The sequence below is a fragment of the Syzygium oleosum genome, unplaced genomic scaffold (assembly GCF_021117445.2).
Source record: "Syzygium oleosum isolate NSW1041296 unplaced genomic scaffold, Sole_v2.1 Sole_v2.03, whole genome shotgun sequence".
Classification (NCBI taxonomy): domain Eukaryota; kingdom Viridiplantae; phylum Streptophyta; class Magnoliopsida; order Myrtales; family Myrtaceae; genus Syzygium; species Syzygium oleosum.
Window position 1 is genome coordinate 2,007,326 of NW_026607487.1, and position 10,510 is coordinate 2,017,835.

The following is a 10,510-nucleotide window of genomic DNA, read 5'->3' on the forward strand; positions in this document are numbered from 1 at the left end:
ATTTGTACTCATTTGGTTTGAATGAAAAATTTCGAAGGGTCATCTAATTGGTTAATTCTTTGACTCTGTTGCGCCAAATTGTGGTCATCGGACAAGCATTCAAGTTTCAATCGAAGCAAGTTCTTTGGGGTCACTCTCAGATATTCCCCTACCATGAACTGGACTACATTAATGGAATTTTAGTAGTTAAAAGCTATTCGCAAGGTATACTCGTAGTCTGATAAGCTTGTTGTCTACTTTTTAGTACTAAAGCCATATATAATGCTGGCCATGTTAACGAGTCAAATCACTTGTTAAATATACTTAGCATAAAATAACTTAATTTTTCAGAATATTGATTAGGATTAACACACAAAAAGTGGCAAGTCAACGTATTTGACCGTGCAATTTGATTCCTTAGTTGCTTAACCAGTGCCCTGGGTATTTAATCCAAAGGGCAACAGCTTTGTATTTGACTCCATATACAGCATTAGTCACGACCTTATAGACTAAAATGAGTTGAAGTTGGACCATCGTGAATTGACCGAATAAAATTGCATGAACAAGTCAAATCGATTGAGTTGATTTCATGCTAGCGATTTGTTTGGAGCTTTGTTTCGAAAGTTTGTTCACAATTTACATCAAGATCCTATAAATTACAACAACAATAACTGTGAAAGTTTTGAAAGGACAGAAGAAATTTCGCTTCCGGGGCTTTTCGGTTTTCCTCATTTTTGTAACTCCGAGCTTGCTGGGATGATACTAGAAATATGAAAACTGTCCTCAAATCAAAATGGAACTATGGAAAGCCTTTCGGTTCGTTTAACACCCACGCACGGCATTTTTAGATTATGTAGCTGCGATAGCATATGTTGCCATATGCTGAATCGTACAACAACGAAGAGGAATCGAAATAGACGAATTGAGGAAATTAGGAGTGGTTAAAGAACCCCAGAAACAAGGAGAGAAGAACAGATCAGACAATTTTAATCAGCTCCATGAACTAAATTTAATCAGTTACGTTGCCATTCAAATCCAAAGTTGACTATTCCATAGCCATCATCATCAACAGATCAGACGATTTTCTCTACCTCCAAGCCCTGCTCCTCCATGGAATTTCAACCTGTTCAAGCGATTTGATCAATCGATGATGCACGAGTCAAAATCGAATCGATCCGTAGTCTCTCTCTTTCTCTCGAATCGAACATTGACACGTCCTAGTCAACATGAATCTGACGTTGTGCCTGACCCAGGAATAATAAAACCATGTTAAATCCCTAAGTATCAAATCATAGATGCATTGCCATGTGCTCTCTGTGAAAAACTATTACATAGTGTGGATCTAAGATCCCCAGTCCACTAATGACTTGAATAATGCAGTCCACCAGTGCAATGCTTGAAGACCAGAAAGCCGGTAGTGTTCAATAGTTGGATAACTGATGATTACACCCTTATAAAGGTCCTCAACCAGTCGATTGTATGTTAAGATATATGACTTGACAAATTGAATCTGCAAGTAAAGTAACTTCAGATGCAGTCATGATATGCGTTCATCACTAATTCAAAACGGGAAAGAAGAAGAAAGGCAACGTGTGCTTGTATAATTGGATTTCATTGTTAATCTTCGCTGAACTGAAACAACTTTTTCTTCCTCGGTCAAGACCGGACGGTGTGTTCCCATATGCCTCTCCGGCTTATATGTCAAGCCACATTTTCGTTCCCCTCACAAAAATAATTAGTTCCAGACAAAGAACATGGCAACAGATGAAAGGAAAAGATAAACATGAGATGACAAGACCAGCACAACCGAAGAATTCTGTATCCTTAGTTAAGGACCTTTGCCCCTCCATTACCATGTGGTCTTCCAATAATTGCGGATGATGGAACCAGAAGAACTGTGTGGCTCAAGAACATGCGTAAGTCGGTACCCGTCGCCCATCAAGAGAGTTGACACCCGAAAGTTTTACCTTTATGAAGAGGCTTTGAGACAATTGTTGCAAGGGTTAGAACCGTATTTACAGTCTTTCCGATCCAAAGACTCGCCGAAGTGTGCAAGTAAGGTTTGCCGCCGACACTCATCCTGAAAATTTTGCAAATTAGAGAGTTAACACATGTTTATCAATAGACTTTGCTCCATTCAGGTACGTGGAAGACGAGTTTCGCCCAAAGGTTCCATCATGATTTACATATGTTGCCAATAGACCCATCTAATGATCCAGCACCCAGACTGGTTAATGCCAGACTAACACTAACAACAGTCAATAGAACAAAGGGGGAAGTGGAAACACAAAATAGAAGCATCACTTAGTTGAGATCATTAAAGAGAAGTTGAGAACACAAAATGGATTACCTTGAGTTCACAATATTACCGCATTTTCCTAGCTTGAGCCATTAAAGATAGCAGTTTTACATCCTTGACCACTCCTTAACATGCACACAACCTAGCTGAAATCCTTTTTGGCATATAGAGCAATGCACACTGCCGGTATATTATCTCTTCCTGCCCTCCCTGATTCTTGGTAATAGCTTTCGATTGACTTGGACATTGTGTTGTGGATGACAAAACGCTGACCACATGCCATAAAAAAATAATTACTGAACCAATAAAAACAAGTTGAAATGTGACAAAAACATTATAACTGAAGGTCAAGTTAGATCAAAGTCATTTGCCACTTTGACAGTAAAGAAAAGACCTTTATCCTAGTCTAACTTAATTTCAGCACACCCAAGTTCCATGCATGGAAGAAAGAATTTGACTTGAAAAAATACATAATTCGGTAGTTCCTGCAATCAATAGCCAAGACTGACAATTTAGCAGGCCAGTGGACCATGGAACTAGCAAAGTTTACTTCCAAGCACACTAAGAAACCAATTAGTGAAACTTAAACATTAGAAGAAAAGTGGATTAGTTGATTATTTGTCAACACGTCAGCTTGATTCTAAAACTAAAAATAGGCAAAGGCCAAGAGTCCATATCAACTTACCACATCTGGTTTGTCTATTCCCATCCCAAAAGCAATGGTAGCACATACAACCTGGACCTCTCCAGTATGCCATTTCTTTTGAACAGCTACTCTTTGACAGGCTACTAATCCGGCATGATAGTACACCGTCTTTATACCGCACTTATCGTTCAAGTATTTTGCAACTTCAACACATTCACTCTTTGAGAGGCAATATACTATGCCACAGAAATTAGCAAAACGATTCTTTAGCAGCTCTCCAAGCTGCTTCAAGCTATGACCTCATACTTTAGGTTTGGTCTGTCAAAGCTTGTCTCAAGAACGAGAGCATGGGGGATCCTAAGAGCTTTTAGGATATCCTGCAATGGATGCACATTTCAATCAGTCCCCGTACCTCACGAAGTGGCAGAGTGGCAGTTGCAGTTAAGGCCATCACTGGGACGTATGGAAAATTTTGCTTGAGACATCCCGGTCCCCTATAATCTGGACGAAAATCATGTCCCCATTGACTACAATAATGACAACCAAGAAAGTAGCAGTCAATAAGCTTTACTAGTTTACAATCATTCAAATATATGAGAAATGCTCAAACCAGCAGTACGTTCCTTTCATGAGATGGCACTGGCAGTGCAAATCCAGTAAAGACCTCATAAGAAACACAATCAATGATCACATGGGCGAACTTTTGCCTTATATCTCAAGATGTTAATATATAGTATAAAGGTTAAAAGAATAGATACAAACACAAGAACCAGCTTAAAAGATCTGACTATCATGCCAAACATGGACACTTCCAATTACTTCCAAAACTAATTTCCGTTGGAGGTTATTTTAGTTGTCTTCCTTTTGCTTAATATGATTAACGATGTGCCACTGACTTTTCTCAAAAGAAGGAACTGGATCATTTCTAGAATTAGTTATTTCAACATTGCATTCTGTTATACTAGAACTTCACAGAAAGGCTAGAAACACAGAAAATGCGAAAACGTTAAAAAAAAAAGAGTTAGAGAGAGCATTTACAAAAGTTAACTTGCTTTTCTTTATCTGGAACAAGGACAGTAATTTTGCAGTGGCAACATCATAAATACTTATTCCTTTTGAAGTAACTCTAGCATGACCTTTGCTTCAGATACAAGGATGCCAAAGAGCATACCTCACAGAATGTGCCTCGTCAACAACAAAACCAGCAAGTTGTGCCTGCAATGCGTGATGGATGACTATCAAAAAGTTAAAAAGAAACTTTCAGAAAAAGTTACTGTGAATAAAAAATAGTACCTTTCTATGCAAGCATTTCAATATCTCGAGAAATGATGGGTTTCCCACACTCCTTTCAGGAGTTAAATACAATAGCTTGCATGATGGTTTATCTTTCCTGAAAAGATAGGCAAAGCAATGGAGATTAATGACTTGACAATCACAACACTCAGTAAAAAAAAGTTTTAGAAGCTTAATAGAAACCCCATTGCAACATATGGAGCATAGCCCAACATTTCATGGCAGGATAAAGATTGTATGGTATGTTTACTTCTCTAGGAACACTAAGATCCTAAAATTTATTTCTATGACAAACATCTTAGGCATGAATCTTTTCATTAACTACATAAAAAATGTGCATCCATCGCAACATTTTGAGCATAGCCATTTTATGGCGGGATAAAGATTATATGGTATGATGTACTTCTCTAGGAACACGGAGAGAGAGAGAGAGAGAGAGAGAGAGAGAGAGAGAGAGAGAGAGAGAGAGAGAGAGAGAGAGAGAGAGAGAGAGAGAGAGCTAAACCTTGCCTTAGTTCTTGGAGGGCAGCCGCTGCTTGGGCAGCAGTTTGCTGAGAGTTCAAGAAAGTAGACGGTATTCCGTACTTAAGGTTTAGAGTAATTATTTGATCCTGGATGAGAGATAGCAAGGGAGATATAACAAATGTGACACCTGGTTTAAGAGTCGCCGGCAGCTGAAACGAAGGGTAAAAACATCAGAAGAGAACATGAAGAAAGGAAGGGATGAGGGAATTATTCTTTTATTCACCTTCAGCTGATCAGAAAACACCAGTTGTCACTATTTGTCTTATAATTACTTCAGCCAGATACATATATCAACTACTTCAAGACTGAATAGAAAGCACTTCAGGATAATTCAAATTAATTAATTCAGATTAATATCTTCCTTGTGATTCGGTAGATCAATTCAGATTTATATGAAAGGACATCAATTTCAAACCAATTATTGGGAAATGATCACACCTAGTTGAGAAGATGACATAGCACATACCTTCATAGGAAATATAGACATCCATGATCTGTATTTGGTGCAAGTAATTTGAAAACTTTTTCCTCTTTGTCTTAATAACCCTTTTGAATTGGACCTGAACTGTGACCGACAACACTTCTTACGTGCAAAAACAACATAAATTTTCCAGTAAGTAAGTAGAAGGTCCTAGAAGCATAGCGCAAACGTCAAATTCTAGAAATTACAGAATAGATAGAGATGTGCGAAGGCAGAACGAGAATGTCCTATATTCCTTTCTTTTCCAACTTAGTCTGATCCCATATATTGGAACCCATGGTTATGCACCTGAATCACTTCCTATCGCTTAATTTGCATTTGGAAAACATTTTCTTCCTTAAGTTTAAGCACAAGCTTCTCAACAGTGCTAACAAAGCAGATTACAAGATCATTTTTTTAGCTTAAATATCGATATACAGGTCTACCCGTCTAGTATTTAATTGGTGGAACCATTGAGCAAAGTGCACAGGGGTTGTGCTCTAAACATTGTCTCCACACATACTTCTACATACGATCATTACACAAATGAAATAATGTAAGCATTCACTAACCTGGTAACATAAACTTTTATTACCTCCAGTGGGCATGAGAATGAAGCAATCTCGCTTGGCTACAGAAGCTTTACAAGCCTGATGCTGCAGTGGTCGAAATGCCTTGTTTCTGAATATTACAACATTTGCCAATTCTATGTCATCCAAGCCTTGCAATTCCTCATAACTTAGAGTCCCTTGTTTGGATGTAGAAATCCGAGAGCAATGTCTTTTATTTGAAACTGATGATATTGAACCTTGAGTGACAGTGCTCTTACAGTCCTTCAACAGAAATAAACCTCTTCAGCACTGTAATAGTTTCTGACATGAATTGTTATGGAAAATGAAAAATTTGCACAAAGAAAGCACAAGCCTTCATTTACGCAAAACATTCCCATCAAAGACACTGGATTGCTAAGTTCCACACTTTGATGATCTTCTATACTCTCAAAGTATTTGAGAAATATAGGTATTTGTACATTGTCCAAAACTAAAATCAACCTTTTTATTGGCCAAAGAGTTCTAATAGGTCATTTTGGATCTTGAAGACCGTGGAAGTAATTGGCAAAATTTAGGAGTGTCTATTGGTTATTTGATTGGATGAGGCCTCATAAGCAATTTACTAAATGCTTTTGTACATGTACATTGTGTAGGTCCTTTGCTGTGTGCAGAATCACAAGCAAATTGGAATCAATCAAGGAGAGACTAAATTATAATAGAAAAGAACAGTGACACGCTGATTTAAGTGGTTTGGCAGTATTGTCTATGTCCATGGGAGAAGCATACCATGGATTGCAAAGATCATCTGGCCAGAAGTTGAGTGGATGAATTGTTCGCGGTACTGCTTTGGTCAGGAATATAGCATGTGGATTTCCTACCCATTTTACTGCCAAATATATTGTCTTCGTCTTCACTGTCAGTAGAGGAATCCACCTCAAGAAAAGTTTGATTTTTCTCAGGTTGTGGAGAATCTTCTATAATATTAACATCATGCACAACATTGCATTCGCCGTCATTAAGGATATCTTGGCCAAACATATCAGCCAAAACTCCACAAGCTTCTGATTCCGCAGGTTGCAAATCATCCCAATCCTCAGTTTCTTGCATAGTTTCGGCAAGTTCTGCTAGAAAGTCATCGCCACAGTGCTCCACAGTGATAAACTCTTGACCTTCATCACCTTAAAAAAAAAGCCAAATGAAGAAAGAGATTATTTTGCAAGTCAATAAGACTACTCCGCCAAAACCACAAAGAAATGCCAATGAGACTACGCTCAATGAACAAAATTTAACTAGCTCCGGTCCATTCAAATCCAAAGTAGAACATTTCGCAGCCATCATCAGAACACTGGCTAACCGCAATAAATCTCCTTATTTAGGAATGCACAATCAATCAATTCAAAAATTATCCACGCAACACAAGCAATTATGTTGTTCCCTAATCACCAGATACCACCCAATTTGGCCAATAACCAAGAAAAACCACCATCCAAAGTAGCCTCAACACATCAAACTGGAACCGTGCCAGACATTTCGCTTGTCAGCAAGATTACTTCGCTAAGCCAGCTCCGATCTATTCAAACCTAAAGTAGACTATTCCACAGCCGTCATCATCATTGTGGTGGACAAAAAATACCTACACAACCTCTGCAAACGCTAATCTCAAGCATGACAAAATGGGCGACAAAGTAACGATTGGAGTAGCGTAGAGGGAAACGAGACGGTCCAAGGACTTGGTGGCGGACTGCTGGTCGAAGCCGAACTTGAGAGCCAAGCTCAGCAACCAAGCTTTCAGAAATAAGTCAAGACATTTCGCTAGTCAATAAGACTACTCCGCAAAACCCACATAGAAATAGGGACGGGATTAACGCTCAGTGAACCAGATTTAACCAGCTCCTCCGGTCCATTCAAATCCAAAAGGTAGACTATTCCACAGACATCGTCAGAATGATGCGACTAACCGCAATAAATCTCCTTATTTAGGAATGCACAATCAATCAATTCACAAATTATCCACGCAACACAAACAATTACGTCGTTTCCCTAATCACCGGATACCACGCGATTCGGCTAAATAACCAAGAAAGACCACCATCCGAAGCAACCTAAACACATCAAGCTGGAACAGCACCAGACATTTCGCTATTCAAACCTAAAGCAGACTATTCCAGAGCCATCATCGTAGTGGACGAGAAACACCTGCGTAATACCTGCAATGCTGACTAGCACCCAAAAAAAAAAAAAACGAAAGCGCGACAAGGAACAATGATCCGAGTACCGTAGAGGGGAACGAGACGGTCCAAGCACTTGGTGGCAGACTGCTGGTCGAAGCTGAACTCGAGAGCCAAGCTGAGCAACCGAGCTTTCTCTACCTCTTCCAACCCCCGATCCTCCATTGAATCTCTCAACCTCTGTTCGATGCGATTCGATCGATCGATCGATGATGCGCACGTCGGAATGGAATCGAATCGATTGCTAGTCTCTCTCGCGAGAGCGGGCGCGCTCGAAGTGCTCTCTTTCGAAAAACTTTGCCAGCGATGGCGGGATTGATTGCTTTTCCTTTGCCTTTTTATATGCCGGAGTGAGAGAACGGAGAGACATTGGAGCCATTTTCCTTTTTTGATTCCTTTGACAATTCCGTTTTCGCTCCTGAAGTTTGTTTGAAGTTCTATTTTGGCCCCCCGAGTAAGTTTTCTTGGTTTCGTTTGGCACCCTTGGGCTTGCTTGGTGGGAAGAAATAATGAAAAAAAAAATTATCCATCAATTGTGCCTCTATTCAACATTTGCAAAAAGAAAATAGTCATTTGAAGTTTAAAAAATAATAATTAAATATTACGTATGATTCTACACGTAGATATTTACATAATTTGAAAAAAAACTTTAAAAAAAAAGTGCAAACAAGTCCTAAAACTTGTCACGAAAGTGCAAACAAGTCCTAAAACTTGTCAAATTGATTTAATCAAGTCCTTCCATTAATTGTACTTTTGAAAGTTTTAGGACTTATTTGCACTTTTGTGACAAGTTTTATGACTTATTTGCACTTTCGTGACAAGTTTTAGGACTTATTTGCACTTTTGAAAGTTTTAGGACTCAAGTGCACTTTCGTGACAAGTTTTAGGACTTGTTTGCACTTTTTGAAAGTTTTAGGACTCAAATACACTTTTGTAACAAGTTTTAGGACTTCTAGTGCACATATCCCCTTGAAAAATTTTCGATGTTTTCGCATTGAGAAGGCCAGATGAGAATCGCAAAATTCGCAAAAATAATATTGTTGAGATTGATATGGTTCGATAATTATCCTGCGTGCGTGAAGTGAGAACTGCTATATCCAATGAGATCAATAGAGTAATTTAAGAAAACTGGAGACCGCATTGTTAGCAAAAAAATTCTTAAAAAAGGGTTATTGGTTTTTTTTTTTTTTGGAAAATAAGATTTTTGGGTTGAAATAGATAGGAATATGTGTAAAGGCTCCTCTGCATACATAAGACTTGCGTGAATATATAAATCTACGAGAAGTAGCTCAGTTTTCTTTTATCTGTTGCTATAGCAAAAGAAAATATTGACAAAGTAACACCTTTTATTAATTTACATTTTTACCTATATATATATATATATATATATACATTTTTACATTTTTATTGACAAAGTAACACAATGGAATGAACTTCAATTTTTTTTAAAAAAAATAGTGTCTCCAACACTACTTTAATATTTGGCCAAAAATAAATAAATAAAACTCCTTTATTGTGCCAAAAACTTCATAATAGTAATGGGAATTCCATAAGTCAAACTTTTACGGGACTAGTCCAATATTCAACGTGGACCGTCGGATTAAAAGGGGAAAAGACGAGGTCCATCAAATTTGTTTTGCAAAACTGATTTTTGTCATAACTTTCAGACGTAAAAGAAAAGTTACGGACGCAAAACTGATCAACTTTACGGATTGAGAAAAATTGTGATGTGCAAGGAAAATTACTAACATGTAGGTCTCAAACCTTTACAAAGTGTAAAAGAAAATTACGATCAATTAAATATTTTACTAAACATACACAAAAGAAATTTACTATTAACTGAATAAGTTACTATATTTATGGAATATTATGAACCACAGGCTCTAGAAAATTTACGACCTCCAAAGAAAATTTAAACCCTCTTAAAAAAGTCATGTAAGGATAAATTACAGATAAATTACTATTAGCGGGATAATTATGTGCCAAAAGAAAGTTAAGATTCATTAGGTAATTTACTAACAACAGAAAAAAGTTATTCATTAGGTAGATTACTATTTTTTGTGAAATTTTACAAATCATAGGATTCAGGGAATATGACAACAAAGGGGAAATTACATCCTGTGAAAAAAAATTATAAAATGATATATAACCGATAAATTACTATTAGTGAGGAAAATTACTAATAAAGAAAATCATGAACAATTGGACGGACTCGGTCTGTTTTCCCTTCTCACCTGGTCGTCATTGATCGTTCGACTGCCTCTCGCCGACCTTTAGGTTGTTTTTAGTTGCGAAGAATATGGAGGAAGTTGTTCTAATCAAAATTGTATGCCTTAACTTTCTTTCTTTCTTTGCCTTCTTCTCTCTGTACAGTCGTGGTGTATGCTTAGCATTTGTGATTCTTCGCATGAAGTAACTGCTGGATTATCAACTTATGTGATTTTATTGCCAAATTAGCTGCTCCCTGCATAACAGCCAATTCTGGGGGGCCCTTATGTTTTAGGGTATCGTTTCTTGAGAAATCCGTTC

The 10,510-nt window shown here is 37.7% G+C and overlaps 1 pseudogene; it reads right to left on the reverse strand.

Annotated features, from left to right (window-relative positions):
- Positions 1–1,572: 1,572 nt before the first annotated feature.
- On the reverse strand, positions 1,573–8,316 carry LOC115668687 (ATP-dependent DNA helicase Q-like 1; annotated as a pseudogene).
- Between the last annotated feature and the right edge of the window lie 2,194 nt (positions 8,317–10,510).